The sequence below is a fragment of the Ranitomeya imitator genome, chromosome 4 (assembly GCF_032444005.1).
Source record: "Ranitomeya imitator isolate aRanImi1 chromosome 4, aRanImi1.pri, whole genome shotgun sequence".
NCBI classification, from domain to species: domain Eukaryota; kingdom Metazoa; phylum Chordata; class Amphibia; order Anura; family Dendrobatidae; genus Ranitomeya; species Ranitomeya imitator.
Genome location: NC_091285.1, coordinates 676,387,302 through 676,413,828, shown reverse-complemented (window position 1 = coordinate 676,413,828; position 26,527 = coordinate 676,387,302).

Genomic DNA, 26,527 nt, shown 5'->3' with positions numbered 1-26,527 from the left:
TGCCTCCTCCTGGGTATCCGAGTTCCGCCAACGCCAGGCGGTCCTCGGTAGTGCTTTTAAGCGCGGGCACCTACAGCTTAGTAACCGTGTTCCAGCACCGTCAGCTGGTCCTCGGTCATGCCATTGGCTCTTGCACACTGGGACAACGCATCCGGGTTCCAGCACCGCCAGCTGGTTCTCGGCAGTGTTTTTGTCACAGGTACTCCCTTGTGCCAAACCTGGTTTCAGCACCGTCAGCTGTTTCCGGGTTGTGTCAAACTCCCTCCTTGAATATCGGCCGATCCTATCCGATACCGATACTTTCCGATATCGGAAGGTATCGCTCAACACTAATGACGAACCTAACTCTGTAGAGCATGCTGAGAAAACACTGTTGGCCCTGTGTCAAGGTCAGGAAGCGGCAGAATTATACTGCCAGAAATTTAGAAAATGGTCTGTGCTCACTAAATGGAATGAAGAGGCTCTGGCTGCTATTTTCAGAAAAGGTCTTTCTGAAACCCTTAAAGATGTTATGGTGGGCTTTCCTACGCCTGCCGGTTTGAGCGGATCTATGTCTCTAGCCATTCAGATTGATCGGCGTCTGCGCGAGCGCAAAGCTGTGCACCATATGGCAGTATCCTCTGAGCATAGTCCTGAACCTATGCAATGTGATAGGATTTTGACTAGAATAGAACGACAGGAATTCAGACGTCAGAATAGGCTGTGTTTTTACTGTGGTGATTCGGCTCATGTTATCTCTGATTGCCCTAAGCGTACTAAGAGAGTCGCTAGGTCTGTTACCATTAGTACTATACAGCCTAAATTTCTCTTATCTGTGACCTTGATTTGCTCATTGTCGTCCTTTTCTGTCATGGCATTTGTGGATTCAGGCGCTGCCCTGAACTTAATGGACTTAGAATTCGCCAGGCGCTGTGGTTTTTCCTTGCAGCCTTTGCAGAGCCCTATTCCTTTGAGGGGCATTGATGCTACACCCTTGGCTAAGGATAAACCTCAGTACTGGACACAGATGACTATGTACATGGCTCCTGCACATCAGGAAGATTGCCGTTTTCTGGTGTTGCATAACCTGCATGATGTTGTTGTGCTGGGATTTCCATGGTTACAGGAACATAATCCGGTGCTGGATTGGAAAACTATGTCTGTGACTAGTTGTGGGTTGTCAAGGGGTACATAGTGACGTTCCTTTGATGTCAATTTCCTCTTCCTCCTCTTCTGAGGCCCCTGAGTTTTTGTCAGATTTCCAGGATGTATTTGATGAGCCCAAGTCCAGTTCCCTTCCTCCACATAGGGACTGTGATTGTGCTATTAACTTGATTCCTGGTTGTAAGTTCCCTAAGGGCCGACTTTTCAATCTGTCTGTGCCAGAGCATGCCGCCATGCGGAGCTATGTTAAGGAATCTTTGGAGAAAGGGCATATTCGTCCCTTTTCGTCACCATTGGGAGCGGGTTTCTTTTTTGTTGCTAAGAAGGATGGCTCCTTGAGACCCTGTATTGATTATCGTCTTCTTAATAAGATCACGGTCAAATTCCAATACCCCTTGCCTTTGCTTACTGATTTGTTTGCTCAGATTAAGGGGGCTAGTTAGTTTACTAAGATTGACCTCCGAGGGGCATATAATCTTGTTCGTATTAAACAGGGTGACGAATGGAAAACTGCATTTAATACGCCCGAAGGCCATTTTGAATACCTTGTGATGCCATTTGGGCTCTCTAATGCTCCATCTGTGTTCCAGTCTTTCATGCATGATATTTTCCACAATTATCTTGATAAATTAATGGTCGTATATTTGGATGATATTTTGATTTTTTCCAATGATTGGGAGTCTCATGTGAGGCAGGTCAGGATGGTGTTCCAGATCTTTCGTGATAATGCTTTAATTGTGAAGGGGTCTAAGTGCCTATTCGGAGTTCAGAAGGTCTCTTTTTTGGGTTTTGTTTTTTCTCCCTCGTCTATAGAAATGGATCCTGTTAATGTCCAAGCTATTCATGACTGGATCCAACCCACATCTGTGAAGGGTCTTCAAAAATTTTTGGGCTTTGCTAATTTCTATCTCCGTTTCATTGCCAACTTTTCCAGTGTGGTTAAGCCCCTTACTGATTTGACGAAGAAAGGCGCTGATGTGACGAATTGGTCCTCTGAAGCTGTTGAGGCCTTTCAAGAGCTTAAATGCTGATTTACTTCTGCCCCTGTGTTGCGTCAGCCGGATGTTTCTCTTCCTTTTCAGGTTGAGGTCGACGCTTCTGAGATTGGGGCAGGGGCCGTCTTGTCTCAGAGGGAGTCTGATGGTTTTTTGATGAAACCGTGTGCTTTTTTTTCCAGAAAGTTTTCGCCTGCGGAACGCAATTATGATGTCAGCAATCGGGAGTTGTTGGCTATGAAGTGGGCATTTGAGGAGTGGCGACATTGGCTTGAGGGAGCTAAACACCGTTTTGTGGTCCTGACCGATCATAAGAATCTGATTTACCTCGAGTCGGCCAAGTGGCTGAATCCAAGACAGGCTCGATGGTCCCTGTTTTTCTCCCGTTTTGATTTTGTGGTCTCGAATCTTCCAGGATCTAAGATTGTTAAGGCTGATGCCCTCTCTAGGAGTTTTTCGCCTGATTCTCCTGGAGTCCTGGAGCCGGTTGGCATTCTTAAGGAGGGGGTGATTCTTTCTGCTATCTCCCCTGATTTGCACCTGGTGCTTCAGGAATTTCAGGCTGATAGGCCTGACCGCTGTCCAGTGGGGAAGCTGTTTGTTCCTGATAGATGGACAAGTAAGGTAATTTCTGAGGTTCATTGTTCAGTGTTCATCCTGGGATTTTTGGTACCAGAGATTTGGTTGCTAGGTCCTTTTAGTGGCCTTCCTTGTCTCGCGATGTGCGTGCTTTTGTGCAGTCCTGTGGGACTTGCACCCGGGCCAAGCCTTGCTGTTCCCGCGCTAGTGGATTGCTTTTGCCTTTGCCGGTCCCTGAGAGGCTCTGGACGCATATTTCCATGGATTTTATTTCGGATCTTCCTGTTTCCCAGAAGATGTCTGTTATCTGGGTTGTTTGTGACCGGTTCTCTAAAATGGTCCATTTGGTACCTTTGCCTAAGTTGCCTTCCTCCTCAGATCTGGTTCCATTGTTTTTTCAGCATGTGGTTCGTTTGCATGGCATTCCGGAGAATATTGTGTCTGACAGAGGTTGTCAGTTTGTCTCTAGATTTTGGCGGGCCTTTTGTGCTAGGATGGGCATTGATTTGTCTTTTTCTTCAACGTTTCATCCTCAGACTAATGGCCAAACTGAGCGAACTAATCAGACCTTGGAGACCTATTTGAGATGCTTTGTGTCTGCTGATCAGGATGATTGGGTGTCTTTCTTGCTGTTGGCCGAGTTTGCCCTTAATAATCGGGCTAGTTCGGCTACTTTGGTTCCACTTTTCTTTTGTAATTTTGGTTTTCATCCTCGTTTTTCTTCTGGGCAGGTTGAGCCTTCTGATTGTCCTGGTGTTGATTCTGTGGTGGACAGGCTGCAGCAGATTTGGACTCATGTGGTGGACAATTTGACGTTGTCTCAGGAAAGGGCTCAACGTTTTACTAACCGCCATCGGCGTGTTGGTCCCCGGCTTCGTGTGGGGGATTTGGTTTGGTTGTCTTCTCGTCATGTTCCTATGAAGGTTTCTTCTCCTAAGTTTAAGCCTCGGTTTATTGGTCCTTATAAAATTTCTGAAATTATTAATCCGGTCTCTTTTCGTTTGGCTCTTCCAGCCTCTTTTGCCATTCATAATGTTTTCCATAGAGCTTTGTTGCAGAGATATGTGGTGCCCGTTGTTCCCTCAGTTGACCCTCCTGCCCCGGTGTTGGTTGAGGGAGAGTTGGAATATGAGGTTGAGAAGATTTTGGATTCTCGTTTTTCGAGGCGGAGGCTCCAGTATTTTGTCAAGTGGAAGGCTTATGGCCAGGAGGATAATTCTTGGGTTGTTGCCTTCGATGTCCATGCTACCGATTTGGTTCGTGCTTTTCAGTTGGCTCGTCCTGATCGGCCTGGGGGCTCTGGTGAGGGTTCGGTGACCCCTCCTCAAGGGGGGGGTACTGTTGTGAATTCCGTTCTTGGGCTCCCTCCGGTGGTTGTAAATGGCATTTTTGTGAATTCTGCCCTTGGGCTCCCTCTGGTGGTTTTGAGTGGAACTGCCGCTCCTTTGGTTTAGCTTTAGCAGCTGCTTTCACTAATTGTCTCTCCTGGCTCTGCTATTTAACCTGGCTCTAGTCTTCTGCCTATGCCACTTGTCAATGTTCTCTGGCTGGATTCACATCTCTGCTTGGATTCTCCTGGTTTCCTGACCAGTTCTGCAAAGATAAGTTCTGGCTTTGCTCATTTCAGTCCACATGTTGTGGACTTATTGTTCTGTGCATTCTATTTTTGTCCAGCTTGTCATTATGGATTTTTTCTGTTAGCTGGAAGCTCTGGGAAGCAGATTTACCCTCCACACCTTTAGTCAGGTGTGGAGATTTTGTAAGCTCTGCGTGGATTTTTGTAGTTTTTATACTGACCGCACAGTATCCTTTCCTGTCCTATCTATCAAGCTAGACTGGCCTCCTATGCTAAAATCTGATTTCATCTCTGCGTATGTTATTTTCCCCTCCTCTCACCGTCAATATTTGTGGGGGGCTATCTTTCCTTTGGGGATTTTCTCTGAGGCAAGATAGGTTTCCTGTTTCCTTCTTTAGGGGAAGTTAGATCTTAGGCTGTGCCGAGGGGTCTAGGGAGCGTCAGGTACCCACCACGGCTATTTCTAGTTGCGCTGCTAGGTTCAGGGTCTGTGGTCAGTACAGATACCACCTCCTTCAGAGCTTGTCTCATGTTGTTCCTAAACCACCAGATCATAACAGGAGGCCCCGGACCATGACGCCCATCGGACCAGACCACAGCGGGACCACCCCGGGTGAATATAATCTAACCTCTTTTTCCCATCTTTCAGGATACATCCGGGGCTTATCTACAGCATTACAGAATGCTGTAGATAAGCCCCTGATGCCGGTGGCCGCATGCTCATCTTTGATTTTTGAGGTGACAGGTTCCCTTTAATTGACCTTCCCCAATGTGGATTTCTCCTGGCCTTGGGTGCTCAAATGTTTGGACATCACTGCACTCCACCCCCTCATGACCCTCTTTAATGGTGCACGTTGAGAGGCCTGAAAAATTACTAGGGAACGTAAATAGTTCCTCAGAGTGGGCAGCGTAGGGGTCATATGTCTCCTGGGACTCTTGATGGTGGGAGGAAGATGGACCAGGTTGAAGATTCGGAGGCCCAGCCTCTTGGCTACTGAGACTGGACCATGTGGAAGACTTTATGGTGCTGCTTGTCAACACAATGTAGCCTTTGTCTGCCATCCGTATCTAGATAAAGATATGCTTTTTTAAAACCAATAGAAAATTTGCATTTTTTTTATATCACCTTGCTGACACACTGCAATAGCGGATTAATGAAAATTATTGCCACTGGCAAATTGTGAAGTTTGCTTATCCCTGCACGGATTGGGCCAGTCGCACAACTGCCAGAGAAAAATACACTATTTATTTAACAAATAAAATTTTGGGGGGATTTTTTAGATTGCTTTTATGATACAAGCCAACAGCAGACTCAGGCAAATTACTGCTAAATAGTGACGTGTCAGTAGCTCATCAGTTTTTGCAACAGTCGTACAACTGCTACATAAATATTAGAAACCTAAACAATAGGCGAGGAATATTATTTAGCAATTAGCTTTTAAAAAGGATGTTACCATATGCTGTTACTGAGGAATATTATATAGCTGTTAAAAAAAGATTTTGACACGCTGCTACGCAGGAATATTATATAGCTCCGAAATAATTGGTTTTGTATATGCTGGTACTACCTAATAATATTTGCCTCTTAAAAAAAGTTGATTTGTATATTATGGTAGTGGATGGAACACTGCCTATCTTTCCTTAATCCCACAGTCTGTTCCTAATCCTAAACTATACAACACAATATAATGGCATATAGAAGAGATCTGCAGCATGCACTTGCAATGATGATGTGAACTGATAACACACAGGTGCTTGCCTTTCACTCTCCCTTGTATTAAGTCTCTCCATACGCTATCTCCATCTAACAAAGTACTAGTCTTCACCCTCATGAGCTCTTAAAAGAGCTTTTTGAAATAAAAAAATCTCCCTATATGCTCCTTTCATTCTCCCTACGCTGACACTATGCTCTCCCTATGATGTTTCCTGCTGCAATGTGCGCAAGATGGCACCGGCAGAGATTAAATATCCCCTATGATGCTGTAAGGCCAGCCAATCACAGTAATGCCACACCAAAGCTGGCACCGGCATTACTGTGAATGGCAAGCCAGCACAGCATGTTCATTGGCCGCAAATAAAGCGCCAAACATGCTGGGCCAGTCAGTTGAATAGAGGCGAATACCAAATTGCTTACAGAGTAACAAATAGCCTGAATAGCGTACTATTCGTGCGAGTAACAAATAGTGCCGAATGTATTCGCTCATCACTTGTTGTCTACTTTAGAAAGCCAATTTTACATTTTTTTACCATATTCCAACATGCAGATTTAATAGAAGAAGACCTTCTTCTGGTACCTTTCGGACTTTCTCAGGCTCTCAAGCAAAGAACAAGGTAGGTGAATTGGCCGTTGGTCCAGTTAAGGATTTTTCTTCAAATAGGTAATCAAGGGGAAAAATATGGTGTTATTATTACAGAGGGATAACTTTCATGCTTTCATACAAGTTAGTAAATGAATTAGCACTGATATCTGTGGGCTAAGCGATCGTCCATTCAGTAGATAATATGTTGAACTTTAGGGATCAACCCCTTGTCTTGGGCATTAGGCCCATCACTGCAAGGCAATTAGTCATGCAAATAAATCATGTAGGAAAGTGCTTTCCACTGCACTGGTCTTTTCACTGTTTCCCTGCACATTCTCTTAATCTTGCAGAAAAACAGATGTTTCACTTGCAAAACCACCTGGACAATGCCAATAACATGTATTTGATCCTTTGCTTAGTCTTCTGTTTTGTTATTGTTTTTTCCTCCATCATGTCTACTGTTCTGCTCTTCATCATGTCCACTGTTTTGTCCTCCATCATGTCCATTGTATTGTCCTACATCAAGTCATTTGTTTTGTCCTCCATCATCTCCACTGCTTTGTCATCTACCATGTCCACTGATTTGCTCTCCGTCATTTCCACTGTTTCGCTCTCTATTACATCCACTGTTTTGTCCTCCACCATGTCCATTGTTTTGTCCTCCATAAAGCCTATTTTTTGTTCCTGTCATGCCCATTGTTTGGTCCTCCATCATGTACATTGTTTAGACTTCTGTTATTTCCATTGCTTTGCCCTCCATCATATCCATTGATTTGGCCTGTGTCATGTCCATTGTTTTACCCTCCATCATGTCCATTGTTTTGTCATTTGTCATATTGTTTTCTACAACGCCACTCTAGTATTAGCTATTGACTCGGTCGCTCTTCTCGGGCATTGCAGAGCGCAATGAATGCATAGACAACCCTTTCACAACAACCTCATAAAAAAAAATTGGCAAGTGTGCAGGTTTGTGCAGCAGCGCCGGAAGAAAATGCATTCACAGGAAGACATCAATGCATTCAAACAAGCAATTTTAACATTCACGTTGGCCCTCACCTCTGCTTAATATGACTACTTTGCCACAGAAGACTTTGCAGCACATTTAAAAAATAAGATTGACCCTAACAAGGCAAATCTTTACTGCCCATCCATCATAACCCCTATGAATAACAGGCCACTGCCCCTCCCCCATAACCTTCCTCCCCACCATCACTGAAGGAGAGCCACCTGCCGCACAAGCCTGATCTCACAATTAGAGGCTCAATTAAACACCAAGGTAGCTGCTTAGTCCAGTCCATGGCACAGTGGGTCCACGAGCCACGTGCGCCACTTGCTTGTAAAACACTCAATCTATACTTTTGGCAGGGGACAACTCATAAAGTCTTATGGTTTCCAGCACCTTCTATATGCTGATGATAGTCATATCTCCCACTCCGGCCCAGATGTCACCTCTCTGCTCTCCAGAATCCTAGAGTGTCTATCAGTCATGTCCTTCTTCTCATCACACTTCCTAAAGCTCAATGTGGAAAAAACTGAACTTATCATCTTTCCTCCATCTCACCTATCCCCTACTAGATCTATCACAATAAATGTGATCATGCTTTCCCATGTGCTGGAAGTCTGCTGCCTTGGACTAACCCTCGACTCTGCCCTGTCCTTCAAGCTGTGCATTTAAAGGGAAGGTGTCGCGTTTTAATATTGTAAAAAAAACAAAAACCTCTTTAATTCCTTATTTTTATAAGTTATTTTCAAGTGCATAGTATTTATTGTTTTTTTTTTATTCATTTTTTTTCTGCCACTGGGCGCCGCCATTTTCATTTGCAGGAGTGTAAGTGTAGCTGCACGACACTTACACTCTGCAAATACGGCAGCCCTGGACATAGACATCTGCAGTCGGCGTCCGACCCCATACCTATCATTATGCTGCTCCCTGCTGTGATGTGGCCACGCCCCCTGGGCTGTCTCCACATCACAGCAGAGGCAGGAGGTCGGCGCCATCTTTCTTCAGCCCACAGTGGAGTGTACCTGTGAGCTCCACTGTGACTGAGAGCTGCGCTGTTGGAGGGGCAGCTCCATCTGTCTCCCCTCACACTGTCAGCGGCCGTTCCCTGTCCTCTGCTGCCTGGTGTGTGGCTGTAATCGTTAGAGAGGGTGAAGGAGTGCTGCCGTCTGATGTTCTCTTATCAGGAGCTGCAGAGAGGTAACAGAGGGGGATGGGGAGGCTCTGTGCTGCTCCGACCTCTCACTGCAGCTCCTCACAGGACATCAGACCGTGCATCTATCATTATACTGTGCTGAGCCATGTATCTAATCCTCTCCTGTGTGATACTGTCTGCTGAGCCGTGTATCTAATCCTCTCCTGTGTAATACTGTCTGCTTGCCCCTGTATCTAATCCTCTCATGTGTGATACTATGCTGAGCCGTGTATCTAATCCTCTCCTGTGTGATACTGTCTGCTGGCCCCTGTATCTAATCCTCTCATGTGTGATACTATGCTGAGCCGTGTATCTAATCCTCTCCTGTGTGATAGTGTCTGCTGGACCGTGTATCTAATCCTATCCTGTATGATACTATGCTGAGCCGTGTATCTAATCCTCTCCTGTGTGATAGTGTCTGCTGGACCGTGTATCTAATCCTATCCTGTGCTGACCTGTGTATCTAATCCTGTGGAATACTGACTGCTGAGCCGTGTATCTAATCCTATCCTGTGTGATACTGTCTGGTGAGCCGTGTATCTAATCCTATCCTGTGTGATACTGACTGCTGAGCTGTGTATCTAATCCTCTCCTGTGTGATACTGACTGCTGAGCTGTGTATCTAATCCTCTCCTGTGTGATACTGTCTGGTGAGCTGTATCTAATCCTATCCTGTGTGATACTGACTGCTGAGCTGTGTATCTAATCCTCTCCTGTGTGATACTGTCTGGTGAGCCGTATATCTAATCCTCTCCTGTGTGATACTGTCTGCTGAGCCGTGTATCTAATCCTATCCTGTGTGATACTGTCTGCTGAGCTGTGTATCTAATCCTCCTGTGGAATACTGACTGCTGAGCCGTGTATCTAATCCTCTCCTGTGTGATACTGTCTGGTGAGCTGTGTATCTAATCCTCTCATGTGTGATGCTGACTGCTGAGCCGTGTATCTAATCCTATCCTGTGTGATACTGACTGCTGAGCCGTGTATCTAATCCTATCCTGTGTGATATTGTCTGCTGAGTCGTGTATCTAATCCTATCCTGTGTGATACTGACTGCTGAGCTGTGTATCTAATCCTCCTGTGGAATACTGACTGCTGAGCCGTGTATCTAATCCTCTCCTGTGTGATACTGTCTGGTGAGCTGTATATCTAATCCTCTCCTGTGTGATGCTGACTGCTGAGCCGTGTATCTAATCCTATCCTGTGTGATACTGACCGCTGAGCCGTGTATCTAATCCCCTCCTGTGTGATACTGTCTGGTGAGCTGTGTATCTAATCCTATCCTGTGTGATACTGACTGCTGAGCTGTGTATCTAATCCTCCTGTGGAATACTGACTGCTGAGCCGTGTATCTAATCCTCTCCTGTGTGATACTGTCTGGTGAGCTGTGTATCTAATCCTCCTGTGGAATACTGACTGCTGAGCCGTGTATCTAATCCTCTCCTGTGTGATACTGACTGCTGAGCTGTGTATCTAATCCTCCTGTGGAATTCTGACTGCTGAGCCGTGTATCTAATCCTATCCTGTGTGATACTGTCTGGTGAGCTGTATATCTAATCCTCTCCTGTGTGATGCTGACTGCTGAGCCGTGTATCTAATCCTATCCTGTGTGATACTGACTGCTGAGCCGTGTATCTAATCCCCTCCTGTGTGATACTGTCTGGTGAGCTGTGTATCTAATCCTATCCTGTGTGATACTGACTGCTGAGCCGTGTATCTAATCCTCTCCTGTGTAATACTGACTGCTGAGCCGTGTATCTAATCCTCTCCTGTGTAATACTGTCTGCTGAGCCGTGTATCTAATCATATCCTGTGCTGACCTGTGTATCTAATCCTCCTGTGGAATACTGATTGCTGAGCCTTGTATCTAATCCTATCCTGTGTGATACTGTCTGGTGAACCGTGTATCTAATCCTACCCTGTGCTGACCTGTGTATCTAAGGCTATGTGCACACGTCCGGATTTTTAGCATTTTTTTTTGCGGAATTTTGCCATAAAAACGCTATAAATCCGCTAAAAAAAACGCTAACATTATGCATCCTATCATTTAGAATGCATTCCGCATTTTTTGTGCAGATGTTAGGGTTTTTTCCGCAAAAAAAAAAACGCATACCGCAAAAAATCTGGACATGCTCTATCTTTTTGCGGATTTTTTGTGGATTTCCTATCAAAAAGTACATTCCGGAAAATAAAAAAACACAAAAAACGTGCAAATTCCACGAGAAATCCGTGCGAAAAAAGCACGCAGATTTCTGGCAGAATTCTCAGGATTATGTCAGGAAAAAATCCTGACGTGTGCACATACCCTAATCCTGTGAAATACTGACTGCTAAGCTGTGTATCTAATCCTCTCCTGTGTGATACTGTCTGGTGAACCGTGTATCTAATCCACTTCTATGCACTCCTCTCCCCCCTGCATATCTTTCCCCATTGCACACACAACTCAATGCGTGCGATAACAGGAGCTGCGGGCGTCATGCTGTATTATGGCATTATGTGTGATCTATATGACGGTATTATGTGATCTGTATGGTGGTATTATGCTTGATCAGTATTGTGAGAATTATATGGTGGTATTGTGTGTGATCTATATGGCGGTATTATGTGAGAACACTATGGCAGTATTATGTGTGATCTATATGGTGGTATGTGAGAACACTGGCGGTATTATGTGTGATATATATGGCAGTATTATGTGAGAACACTATGGCAGTATTATGTGTGATCTATATGGCGGTATGTGAGAACACTGGCGGTATTATGTGTGATCTATATGGTGGTATGTGAGAACACTGGCGGTATTATGTGTGATCTATATGGCGGTATTATGTGAGAACACTATGGCAGTATTATGTGTGATCTATATGGCGGTATTATGTGAGAACACTATGGCAGTATTATGTGTGATCTATATGGTGGTATGTGAGAACACTGGTGGTATTATGTGTGATGTATATGGCGGTATTATGTGAGAACACTATGGCAGTATTATGTGTGATCTATATGGTGGTATGTGAGAACACTTGTGGTATTATGTGTGATCTATATGGCGGTATGTGAGAACACTGGCGGTATTATGTGTGATCTATATGGCGGTATTATGTGAGAACACTATGGCAGTATTATGTGTGATCTATATGGCGGTATGTGAGAACACTGGCGGTATTATGTGTGATCTATATGTGATCCATGTGTATAAAAGACAGTGCTCTATGTACAATCCCTGGCTGCTCCGCACACTGAACAGGGGGCCCCTATAGACCAGCACACTGCTCTCCTGAAATACTCTGTGCTGCTGTCACCCTGCTCCCTCCACCACATATCTCCCAGAATCCTTGCTGCCTGCCATCCTCGGTGACTGTCTACTTGTCAGTATAAGGCTGCTTTCACACTAGCATCGGTACGGGCCCCTCGCAGTGTGTCGAGCCGACGCATGCTGTGAAAGAAATGTCCGACGTGGGCAGGGGAAGCAGTCTTACGACGCTTCCGCTGCCCCATTGTAAGGTCTGGGGAGGATGGGGCGGAGTTTCTGCCGTGCATGCGCGGTCGAAAATGGTGGACTCGACGCACAAACGTTACATGTAACTTTTCTTGTGGTGGCGGTCCACCAAAACATGACGCAACCGTCGCACGACAGTTACGACATGTCGCAATACGTCGCAATGCGTCGGTAATGTTAGTCTATGGGGAAAAAACGCATCCTGCAGACAACTTTGCAGGATGCGTTTTTTCTCCTGAATGACGCATTGCAACGTACAGCCAACAACGCCAGTGTGAAAGTAGCCTAAGGCTGCCTTCACACTATCAGTATTCGGTCAGTATTTTACCTCAGTATTTCTCAGCCAAAACCAGGAGTGGGTGATAAATGCAGAAGTGGTGCAAAGGTTTCTATTATACTTTTCCTCTAATTGTTCCACTCCTGGTTTTGGCTTACAAATACTGAGGTAAAATACTGACCAAATACTGATCGTGTGACAGCAGCCATACTCTGCAGTCACCAACAAAATGGCTGCTCACTGTGTTCCTGAATATCATCCTCTCTAATCCCTTAGCAAACACCCAGAAGGGGAGGAGACATCACACGTCAGCAGACTCCGCCCATAATTACTGCAGTGCTGTAATGTGAGCTAGTTGTACACTAGGTTTTTCTGAAATTTCAGCAGCTGCTCCCCCTAGTGTTGAAAAGTGGAAATTCCAAAACTTTTCAAATTATTTTTCATATTTTACTAAATTATAAACAAATGATAATATTTTTTAAGAAAATGTAATCATTAATTCTTTACATTTTTACAATTTCTGAAAAAAAATTTTCTTTGATGGCACCTTCCCTTTAAGCTCTCGCCACCTGCTGTCTCCCCAAACTCAAAAATATTTCCAGAATCCATCCTTTCCTCAACCCTGAATCTACTGAAATTTAAGTTCATACCCTCATCTCTCGCCTCGACTATTGCAATATCCCTCTCTGTGGCCTCCCTGCTATCACTCTCGCACCTCTGCATTCCATCCTCAACTCTGTTGCCTGACCAATCTGCCTTTCTCTTCCCTACTCCTCTCCTTCCCTCTCTGCAAATCCCTTCATTGGCTCTCAATTCCCCAACATATCAAGTTCAAATTACTAACATTGACCTAGAAAGCCATCCATAATCTGTCTCCTCCATATATCTCTGAACTAATCGCCCGATATCTTCTCCACCTCTAAAGACCTCCTTCTCTCTTTCACACTTATATGGTCCTCAGCCAATTACCTCCAAGGCTTCTGAATATCCCCCAACCTCTGGAATTCTGCTCCTCAACACTTCACACCTTTTCGAAACAGCCTACAGTCTGCAGTGACCCCGCTGTCACCTCACCACCATCAAAACTGCTGCAAACCCCTCAACCTACTGTCCGCTTCCCCATTATCTTGTACTTGTAGAATGTAAGCCCAAGACGGAAGGGTTCTCTCCTTTCTGTAGCAGTTTTTCATTGTTAGCCTGCTCTCTCTAATTTATATTTGTTTTTTATATGTAACCCCTTTTCATGTACAGCACCATATAATCAGTGGTGCTCTAAAACTAAGTAATAATAATAATAATAATAATAATAATAATGCCCATTGTTTTGTCCTCCATTATATCCATTGTTTTGGCATTCCAATGCTTACAATCATTTTTACTTCCAAAGTCCTCTTTTATATGAACCCTCATGACGCATCTTTCATTCGCTCCTATGAATGTCAGCATTTTCGTTAAATTTCCTTTAATCTCCTTGATCTATTTTTACAACATATTCAAGATAAGACCACAAACCTGTGACGCACATACATGTGCTGTAATACAAATGACCACAAGTTTCTATACTGAGGCAAGCAGAGAATAAAACAATAAACATCATAAATCAGTAAGCTCTCAATGGGCAAAGTTTAAACGTAACACGTGACACAGAGACACGGAAAGAACATTGAGGCTAATCCAAAGATAGTATACAAGAAGCTAATTATACTTAATATACAGACCAAGATCAAATACTAAGGCCGGGATCACACATGTGAGAAATACGCCCGAGTCTCGCATGGTAATCCCCGGCCCTGCACCCGACACTCAGGAGCGGAGCGTGCGGCTCCATGTATTGCTATGCGGCCCCCCGCTCTACTCCGGAGTGTAGGCGGCAGGACCGGGGATTACCATGAGAGACTCGGACGTATTTCTCGCATGTGTGATTCCGGCCTAAGACATACAAAATACAAGCAGTGAGCCACATTTTCATTGGGCATAAACAGTAGCCTCAATACCCTACATACTTATTTCTCAATATCTTACTAGTATCTGTATGATGTGGTTATAGAACATTTCGTATTTACAGTTGTGCTCAAAAGTTTACTTACCCCGGCAGAATTTTTGCTTTCTTGGCCTTTTTTTCCAGCGAATATGTATGATAACATCAAAACTTTTTCTCCACTCATGGCTAGTGTAATGCTCGCGCCCAGACTGGTTGACGTGCAGGGGTTTGGCTCCACTGGACCACAGACAAGACTTCCCTGGAAGGGGCGTAAACTAAGTAGCTTCCTAGGTGTTCGCTGGAGCCTCTGATGGTGAGGTCAGGCTTGTGCAGCAGGTAGCTACCAGGTACCACTCCATTGTGGAGTCTGACTGTGGATGCTGATCCCAGTGGAGGACAGGCCACAGGTAGGCAGGCACGACTGTGACACTGGCTGACGGACAGGTACGGCAGAGGCCCTGACGGGCAGACTGGCTTGACGGAGACACAGGCAGGTAGAGGGTCATGACTGGCACTTTGGCAGACAGGCAAGCACGGCTGGCACTCTGGCAGACAGGCGAGCACAGCAGAGACACTGGCAGGCACGGCAGAAACACAGGCAGGCAGGCGGGCACGACTGGCACACTGGCAGGTAAGACGGACAGGTACAGCAGAGGCCCAGACAGGCAGACAGGCAGGCACGGCAGAGACACAGGCAGGCGGGCACGACTGGCACACTGGCAGGTAAGACGGACAGGGGTGATACTCTGGTAGGAACTGATATGCAGGCGGGTGTATGGAGACAGGTAAGAGCCTGTTCAGACTGGAGGGTATATGGGAACAGGTAGGGACCTGTTCTGACTGGTGAATATAAAGAAACAGGTAGAGACCTGTACGGCAAGTTGCAGAGCAGAGGTGGAGCAAGAGCGGATACAAAGCTGAACCTCAGGAGGTGGGGTTAAGAGCAGGAGGCAGAGCCTGGAACAGAAACACAGGTAAGAGCAGAGAAGGAGAAGGCAGAGCTAAGAGCAGAGATGGAGAAGGCAGAGCTAAGGACGGAGCCGCTGGAGGCAGAACTAAGAGAGGATATGCTAGAGGCGGAGCCAAGAGCTGGAGATGCTGGAGGCAGAGCCAAGAGCGGAGATGCTGGAGGCAAAGCCAAGAGCAGAACCGCAAGAGGCAAAGCCAAAAGCCAGAAGGCAGAGAACCACAGGTAGTTGCGAGCAAAGCAGAGAAGCACAGAGCCACGGGTAGTGGGGAACAGAGCAGAGAGATGCAGAGCCACAGACAGTGGCGAACAGAGCAGAAGGATAATGCAGAGATACACACAGCAGAGTGGGAATGGCAACAAACAAAGCAGGAACAGGAACAAATATATACCAGAGTTCAGACATGAACGGACTTAGACCAGAGTACAGACAGAAACAGACACAGATACACGAACTAGACACAGATAGGCCTGCAAATTTCAGCCCTCAGAGACAGGAAACAAACACGACCTGGCAGCTCAGTAGCAACTGCTAACTGAGGGAAATAGTTTGCTCAGGCTTCCTCCAATGGGTGAGGATGCCTTAAGTATCAGAGGCCACTAGGTAATTGACCTGGGACACCTTAGGGAGGTGCACACATTCTCAATAAGAATCAGGATTTGCCAGCGTCACCCCCTATGCTCACAGCCAGGAAGTATACACAGAGCAAGCAGCCATTGAAGCACATGAGATAGAGCCGGCAGCAGACAGATCTCATAGCATGGCACAGGGTGAGTGAGTTGATGTATCAGGCAGGTGGGGGATGGAAGGCCATGCAGTGATAACGGCAGGGTTGTTACAGTTAGTGGTTGGGTGAAGCCATTTATTGTCCAACTACTGTGCTTTCTCTATTTCAAATTAGACAAAACCACAAATACACCAAATACTGCTTGCTTATACCCGTGCCATAATTAGCAATAAAGCCTAATAGTAGTTCATATCAGTGACCAGTGTTCTGTGGAAAAAACGTGGACCAAACCACTAACAGAGGAGAAGGGGCAACCACAGCCAATATATAGATATAAAAACCAGAAAAGGACACCAGAGAAGAAGTAGATATAAAATGCCTTTATTATGTATAGACGGCAAAAATATATGTATAAAATTATATAAAAGTAACAATGTGCGCACAACAGGACAGAAAAAATTTATATTTTATAAATATTCATTAATATATAAAAAAATGTATAAAAACAAGGAAGATGGAAAGGACTGACCCAAATAAGTTCGTATATTATAAAGTCGGTGTAACCCCTAAAAACATATGATGAAAAAAAATTTTCAATGATGGTGGGTAAAATAATAATGGTGGGTAAAAAAATAAAAAAATAAAAAAGCTGGAGCATAAATTACATTCCTGAGGTAATATGTGCAAATAAAAATCGTGTTAACTAAAGTGTGACGTGACGATACTTAATCAATGCCGCTCCATAAAAACAGAAAAAATAAATATATAATTGTATGTTATGGAGTTGTATTTATAAAAGTGCTATGTGACAAAAAAAATGTGCAAAATCAGCAATTAAGGGGATAAAGTTCACATCCAATAAGGATCTATAAAGTGCTATATATAGAGAGATGTGCAAAACCGCAAGGTGAACAGGATGCACCAAATGGCAGTGTACACAATCTAAGATAATCAGTCCAGCCACAATGTGTACACCGGTGTCAGTACAAAATTTACTGAAGCACCAAATGTGGCTGCAAACAAAGTTCCAGCGAAAAGAGCCCACCATATAGTGTGAAAATGCCAGGGAGAAACACACAATACCTCCAATCCAATAAGTAGGGTCAGCCGAGTCCATGTGTAGCGCACCCCGACGCGCGTTTCGGATTTTACTCCTTCGTCATTGGGTGGCTATTGAGGCGCGTAACCGCTTAATATATGTTCCATATATTCCATATATTTATCCCCTTAATTGCTGATTTTGCACATTTTTTTGTCACATAGCACTTTTATAAATACAACTCCATAACATACAATTATATATTTATTTATTTTTTCTGTTTTTATGGAGCGGCATTGATTAAGTATCGTCACGTCACACTTTAGTTAACACGATTTTTATTTGCACATATTACCTCAGGAATGTACTTTATGCTCCAGCTTTTTTATTTTTTTATTTTTTTACCCACCATTATTGTTGTATCCAAGAAAAATTTTTTTTCATCATATGTTTTTAGGGGTTACACCGACTTTATAATATACGAACTTATTTGGGTCAGTCCTTTCCATCTTCCTTGTTTTTATACATTTTTTTATATATTAATGAATATTTATAAAATATAAATTTTTTCTGTCCTGTTGTGCGCACATTGTTACTTATATAATTTTATACATGTATTTTTGCCGTCTATACATAATAAAGGCATTTTATATCTACTTCTTCTCTGGTGTCCTTTTCTGGTTTTTATATCTATATATTGGCTGTGGTTGCCCCTTTTTCTCTATTTCAATCATAATGACAACCCAAAACGTCCAAATGACCCTGATCAAAAGTTCACATAGCCTGGTGATTTTGGCCTGATAATATGCATAAAAGTTTACACAAATGGTTTGAATGGCTACTAAAAGTAACATCCTCACCTGTGACCTGTTTGCTTGTAATCAGTGTGTGTGCATAAAAGCTGGGTGAGTTTCTGGGATACAGACAGACTCTTGCATCTTTCATCCAGCCACTTACATTTCTGGATTGTGAGTAATGGGGAAAGCAAAAGAATTGTCAACGGATTTACGGGAAAAGGTAGTTGAACTGTATAAAACAGGAAAGGGATACAAAAAGATATCCAAGGAATTGATAATGCCAGTCAGCAGCATTTTAACTATTAATGACAAAAAAAAAATCGGGGGCTTTGTATAAACAAACCCACGGTCAGGTAGACCAACAAAAATTTAATCCACAACTGCCAGGAAAATTGTTTGGGATGCAAAGAAAAACCCACAAATAACATCAGCTGAAATACTGGACTCTTTGAAAACTGGGGGTGTGGCTGTTTCAAGATGCACAATAAGGAGGCACTTGTGAGCTACAAAGGCACAGGAAACTTGGTCAAACTTGAAGTAAAGATGAACGCAGCACAATGTCAGAAAATACTGGAGACAAATTTGCAATCATCAGCCCAGAAGCTGCGCATGGGACGTACTTGGATGTTCCAACATGCCAACAATCCAAAACACAAGGCCAAGATGACCTGTCATTGGCTACAGCAGAACAAAGTGAAGCTTCTGGAGTGGCCATCTCAGTCTCCTGACTTTAATATCATTGAGCCACTCTGGGGAGATCTCAAGCGCACAGTTCATGCTAGACAGCCCAGGAATTTACAGGAACTTGGAGGCTTTTGCCAAGAAGAGTGGGCAGTTTACCATCTGAGAAAATAAAGAACCTCACCCACAACTACCACAAAAAACTTCAAGCTCTCATTGATGTTAGAGGGGGTAATACACAGTAATAAGAAATAAGGTATGTGAACTTTTGATAAGGGTCATTTGGATGTTTTAGGCTGTCATTACGATTTAAAAAGATAAAACACAGTAGTTTGACAATAAATAGCTTCACTCAACCACTACCAATGAGTGGAGAAAAAGTTTTTGTGTTATCATTAATATTCTCAGAAAAAAGGCCAAGCAAGCAGAAAATTCTGCCAGGGCAGGGTCAGACTGGCCCACCGGGGAACAGGAGGATTCTCCAGTGGGCTCAGGCACTTACACCTGCTGGCATACAGGGCGACAGATTGCTGCGGAGAATGTGGGGAGAGGTGAGTGGTGCTGTGTGTCTGTCCGTCTGCGTGCATGTGTTTGTATGTGATGCAGTTTTGTGTGTGTGAGTGAGAGTGGTGCGGTGCTGTGCGTGTATTGTAGAAAGCAATGATGTGGGTGATAGGGAGAGCAGTGATGGGGTGTTGGGGGAGAAGACAATATTGGTGGTGGTGGAAAGGAAAATGGGGGGTGGGGAGGAGGCAATGATGGAAATGTTGGAATGGGCAATGATGGGGATGGTGGGGGAGAAGACTGATGGAGGAGATGGAGAGGGCAATGATGGGAGAGATGGGGGAAAAAGCAATGATAGAGATGGTGGAAAGGGCAATTATGGGAGTGGTGGGGAGAAGGCAATGATGGTTGTGGTGGAAAGGACAGTGATGGTAGTAGTGGAAAGGACAATGATGATGGTGGTGGATGAGGAGGTAATGATGAAGGTGGTGGAATAGGCAATGATGGGGGTGGTGGCAAGGGTTACGATAGGGGTGGTGGGTTAGAAGGCAATGATGGAGGTGGTGATGAGGACAGTGATGGGGTGGAGGTGGAGAACAAAGGTGGAGGTGGAGGGGGGTGCATTATACCCTATGAGGGGGCTGCATTATGCTATATAAGCGAGCTGAATTATACCCTATGAGGAGGGCTGCATTATACCCTATGAGGGGGGCAGCATTATACCGAATGAGGGGTGCTGTATTATAATATATGAGGGGGCTGCATTATACATTATAACAGGGCTACAATATATTCTGGGGGCTACATTATACTATATGAGAGGGCTGCATTATGCCCTATAAGGGGGTTACAGTATATTCTATAGGGGACTGCATTATACCTGATTAGGGGGTTGCATTATACTCTGAGGAGGCTACATTATATTCTGTGGAGGGGCTGCATTATACTATATTAGGGGGCTGCGTTATACCTTATGAGGGGGCTACATTATATTCTATGGGGGTGCTGAATTATACCTTATGAGGAGGTTGCTGTATATTTTGTGGGAGCTGCATTATATTATTTGAGGGAGGCTACATTATATTCTATGAAGGAGGCTACATTATATTCTATGAGGGAGGTTTCATTATATTCTATGAGGGGGGCTACTTTATATTCTATGAGGGGGCTACTTTATATTTTATGAGGGGGCTACCCCAACCCCTGCTACATAATTAAGACATGTACTGTTATGAAAGGTAATTCAGTACCACAATGGACATAGAGGTCAGCGCACATACAGTGACCTGGCAATAACCCAAAAAACAAGAACGAGCTCTGAGACGTGGGAACTCTGTTGACCGCAATCCCTAATTCTCTCCAACCACACTAAAGGCAGCCGTGGATTGCGCCTAACGCTCCCTATGCAACTCGGCACGGCCTGAGAAACTAGCGAGCCTGAAGATAGAAAATAAGCCTACCTTGCCTCAGAGAAATACCCCAAAGGAACAGGCAGCCCCCACATATAATGACTGTGAGTTAAGATGAAAAGACAAACGTAGAGATGAAATAGATTTAGCAAAGTGAGGCCCAACTTTCTGAACAGAGCGAGGATAGGAAAGGTAACTTTGCGGTCAACACAAAACCCTACAAAAACCACGCAAAAGACCCTCCGTACCGAACTAACGGCACGGAGGTACACCCTCTGCGTCCCAGAGCTTCCAGCAAGCAGAAAAAAACAAATTGACAAGCTGGACAGAAAAAAACAGCAAACAAATAGCAAAGAGTAACTTAGCTATGCAGAGCAGCAGGCCACAGGAACGATCCAGGAGGAAACAGGTCCAATACTAGAACATTGACTGGAGGCCAGGATCAAAGCACTAGGTGGAGTTAAATAGAGCAGCACCTAATGACTTCACCACATCACCTGAGGAAGGAAACTCAGAAGCCGCAGTACCACTTTCCTCCACCAACGGAAGCTCACAGAGAGAACCAGCCGAAGTACCACTTGTGACCACAGGAGGGAGCTCTGCCACAGAATTCACAACAGTACCCCCCCCTTGAGGAGGGGTCACCGAACCCTCATCAGAGCTCCCAGGACGACCAGGTTGAGCCATATGAAAGGCACGAACAAGATCGGGAGCATGGACATCAGAGGCAAAGACCCAGGAATTATCTTCCTGAGCATAACCCTTCCACTTAACCAGATACTGGAGTTTCCGCCTTGAAACACGAGAATCCAAAATCTTCTCCACAATATACTCCAACTCCCCCTCCACCAAAACCGGGGCAGGAGGATCAACAGATGGAACCATAGGTGCCACGTATCTCCGCAACAATGACCTATGGAATACGTTATGTATGGAAAAAGAATCTGGAAGGGTCAGACGAAAAGACACAGGATTAAGAACCTCAGAAATCCTATACGGATCAATAAAACGAGGTTTAAACTTAGGAGAGGAAACCTTCAAAGGAATATGACGAGAAGATAACCAAACCAAGTCCCCAACCCGAAGTCGGGGACCCACACAGCGTCTGCGATTAGCGAAATGTTGAGCCTTCTCCTGGGACAAAGTCAAATTGTCCACTACATGAGTCCAAATCTGCTGCAACCTGTCCACCACAGTATACACAAAAGGACAGTCCGAAGACTCAACCTGCCCTGAAGAGAAACGAGGATGGAACCCAGAGTTGCAGAAAAACGGTGAAACCAAGGTAGCCGAGCTGGCCCGATTATTAAGGGCGAACTCAGCCAAAGGCAAAAAGGACACCCAGTCATCCTGATCAGCAGAAACAAAGCATCTCAGATATGTTTCCAAGGTCTGATTGGTTCGTTCGGTCTGGCCATTAGTCTGAGGATGGAAAGCCGAGGAAAAAGACAAGTCAATGCCCATCCTACCACAAAAGGCTCGACAAAACCTCGAAACAAACTGGGAACCTCTGTGAGAAACGATATTCTCTGGAATGCCATGTAAACGAACCATATGCTGGAAAAACAATGGCACCAAATCAGAGGAGGAAGGCAATTTAGACAAGGGTACCAAATGGACCATCTTAGAGAAGCGATCACAGACCACCCAAATGACTGACATCTTTTGAGAGACGGGAAGATCTGAAATAAAATCCATAGAGATATGTGTCCAAGGCCTCTTCGGGACCGGCAAGGGCAAAAGCAACCCACTGGCACGAGAACAGCAGGGCTTAGCCCGAGCACAAATCCCACAGGACTGCACAAAAGTACGCACATCCCGCGACAGAGATGGCCACCAAAAGGATCTAGCCACTAACTCTCTGGTACCAAAGATTCCAGGATGACCAGCCAACACCGAACAATGAACCTCAGAGATAACTTTATTCGTCCACCTATCAGGAACAAACAGTTTCTCCGCTGGGCAACGATCAGGTTTATTAGCCTGAAATTTTTGCAGCACCCGCCGCTAGTGTTGAGCATTCCGATACCGCAAGTATCGGGTATCGGCCGATACTTGCGGTATCGGAATTCCGATACCGAGATCCGATATTTTTGTGATATCGGGTATCGGTATCGGAAGTGTAAAATAAAGAATTAAAATAAAAAATATTGTTATATTCACCTCTCCGGCGGCCCCTGGACATCAGCGGGAGGATCCGGCGTCCGGCACGGCTTCTTTCTTCAAAATGCGCGCCTTTAGGACCTGTGGTATGACGTCCCGGCTTCTGATTGGTCGCGTGCCGCCCATGTGACCGCCACGCGACCAATCAGAAGCCGCGACGTCATTCCTCAGCTAAGGTCCTAGAATGAGCGCCTTCTAGGACCTGAGGAATGACGTCGCGGCTTCTGATTGGTCGCGTGGCGGTCACATGGGCGGCACGCGACCAATCAGAAGCCGGGACGTCATTCCACAGGTCCTAAAGGCGCGCATTTTGAAGAAAGAAGCCGTGCCGGACGCCGGATCCTCCCGCTGATGTCCAGGGGCCGCCGGAGAGGTGAATATAACAATATTTTTTATTTTAATTCTTTATTTTACACTTTAATATGGATCCCAGGGCCTGAAGGAGAGTTTCCTCTCCTTCAGACCCTGGGATCCATGAGGATACATTCCGATACTTGATGTCCCATTGACTTGTATTGGTATCGGATATCGGTATCGGCGATATCCGATATTTTTCGGGTATCGGCCGATACTATCCGATACCGATACTTTCAAGTATCGGACGGTATCGCTCAACACTACCCGCCGCAAATCAGGGGAGATGGCAGACACAATTACTCTTTCTTTGAGGATACCCGCCGGCTCAGATACACCCGGAGAGTCGGGCCCAAATATTCCTAGACAGAGCATCCGCCTTCACATTTTTAGAGCCCGGAAGGTATGAAATCACAAAGTCAAAACGGGCAAAAAACAACGACCAACGATCTTGTCTAGGATTCAACCGCTTGGCGGACTCGAGATAAGTCAAGTTCTTATGATCAGTCAAGACCACCACGCGATGCTTAGCTCCTTCAAGCCAATGACGCCACTCCTCGAATGCCCACTTCATGGTCAGCAACTCTCGATTGCCCACATCATAATTTCGCTCAGCAGGCGAAAACTTCCTGGAAAAGAAGGCGCATGGTTTCATCACCGAGCAATCAGAACTTCTCTGCGACAAAACAGCCCCTGCTCCAATCTCAGAAGCATCAACCTCGACCTGGAACGGAAGCGAAACATCTGGTTGACACAACACAGGGGCAGAAGAAAAACGACGCTTCAACTCTTGAAAAGCTTCCACCGCAGCAGAAGACCAATTGACCACATCAGCACCTTTCTTGGTCAAATCGGTCAATGGTTTAGCAATACTAGAAAAATTGCAGATGAAGCGACGATAAAAATTAGCAAAGCCTAGGAACTTTTGCAGACTTTTCAGAGATGTCGGCTGAGTCCAATTATGGATGGCTTGGACCTTAACAGGGTCCATCTCGATAGTAGAAGGGGAAAAGATGAACCCCAAAAATTAAACCTTCTGAACACCAAAGAGACACTTTGATCCCTTCACAAACAAAGAATTAGCACGCAGGACCTGAAACACCGTTCTGACCTGCTTCACATGAGACTCCCAATCATCCGAGAAGATCAAAATGTCATCTAAGTACACAATCAGGAATTTATCCAGGTACTCTCGGAAGATGTCATGCATAAAGGACTGAAACACTGATGGAGCATTGGCAAGTCCGAACGGCATTACTAGATACTCAAAATGGCCCTCGGGCGTATTAAATGCAGTTTTCCACTCATCGCCTCGCTTAATACGCACAAGATTATACGCACCACGAAGATCTATCTTGGTGAACCAACTAGCCCCCTTAATCCGAGCAAACAAATCAGATAACAATGGCAAGGGGTACTGAAATTTAACCGTGATCTTATTTAGAAGGCGATAATCTATACAAGGTCTCAGTGAACCATCCTTCTTGGCTACAAAAAAGAACCCTGCTCCTAATGGCGACGATGACGGGCGAATATGCCCCTTCTCTAAAGACTCCTTCACATAACTCCGCATAGCGGCGTGCTCAGGCACAGATAAATTAAACAGTAGACCTTTTGGGAATTTACTACCAGGAATCAAATCGATAGCACAATCACAATCCCTATGCGGAGGTAGGGTATCGGACTTGGGCTCATCAAATACATCCCGGTAATCAGACAAGAACTCAGGAACCTCAGAAGGGGTGGATGACGAAATAGTCAGAAATGGGACATCACCATGTACCCCCTGACAACCCCAGCTGGACACAGACATGGATTTCCAATCTAATACTGGATTATGGACTTGTAGCCATGGCAACCCCAACACGACCACATCATGCAGATTATGCAACACCAGAAAGCGAATAACCTCCTGATGTCCAGGAGCCATGCACATGGTCAGCTGGGTCCAGTACTGAGGCTTATTCTTGGCCAAAGGCGTAGCATCAATTCCTCTCAATGGAATAGGACACTGCAAGGGCTCCAAGAAAAACCCACAACGCCTAGCATACTCCAAGTCCATCAAATTCAGAGCAGCGCCTGAGTCCACAAATGCCATGACAGTATATGATGACAAAGAGCAGATCAAGGTAACAGAAGAAATTTTGACTGTACCGTACCAATGGTGGCAGACCTAGCGAACCGCTTAGTGCGCTTAGGACAATCAGAGATAGCATGAGTGGAATCACCACAGTAGAAACACAGCCCATTCAGACGTCTGTGTTCTTGCTGTTCAACTCTGGTCAAAGTCCTATCGCACTGCATAGGCTCAGGTTTAAGCTCAGGTAATACCGCCAAATGGTGCACAGATTTACGCTCGCGCAAGCGTCGACCAATCTGAATGGCCAAAGACATAGACTCATTCAGACCAGCAGGCATAGGAAATCCCACCATGACATCCTTAAGGGCTTCAGAGAGACCCTTTCTGAAATGATGCGGTGGTGGGGGTGGTGGGGGAGATAGCAATGATGGAGGTGGTGGCAAGGGTTACGATAGGGGTGGTGGGTTAGAAGGCAATGATGGAGGTGGTGATGAGGACAGTGATGGGGTGGAGGTGGAGAACAAAGGTGGAGGTGGAGGGGGGTGCATTATACCCTATGAGGGGGCTGCATTATGCTATATAAGCGAGCTGAATTATACCCTATGAGGAGGGCTGCATTATACCCTATGAGGGGGGCAGCATTATACCGAATGAGGGGTGCTGTATTATAATATATGAGGGGGCTGCATTATACATTATAACAGGGCTACAATATATTCTGGGGGCTACATTATACTATATGAGAGGGCTGCATTATGCCCTATAAGGGGGTTACAGTATATTCTATAGGGGACTGCATTATACCTGATTAGGGGGTTGCATTATACTCTGAGGAGGCTACATTATATTCTGTGGAGGGGCTGCATTATACTATATTAGGGGGCTGCGTTATACCTTATGAGGGGGCTACATTATATTCTATGGGGGTGCTGAATTATACCTTATGAGGAGGTTGCTGTATATTTTGTGGGAGCTGCATTATATTATTTGAGGGAGGCTACATTATATTCTATGAAGGAGGCTACATTATATTCTATGAGGGAGGTTTCATTATATTCTATGAGGGGGGCTACTTTATATTCTATGAGGGGGCTACTTTATATTTTATGAGGGGGCTACCCCAACCCCTGCTACATAATTAAGACATGTACTGTTATGAAAGGTAATTCAGTACCACAATGGACATAGAGGTCAGCGCACATACAGTGACCTGGCAATAACCCAAAAAACAAGAACGAGCTCTGAGACGTGGGAACTCTG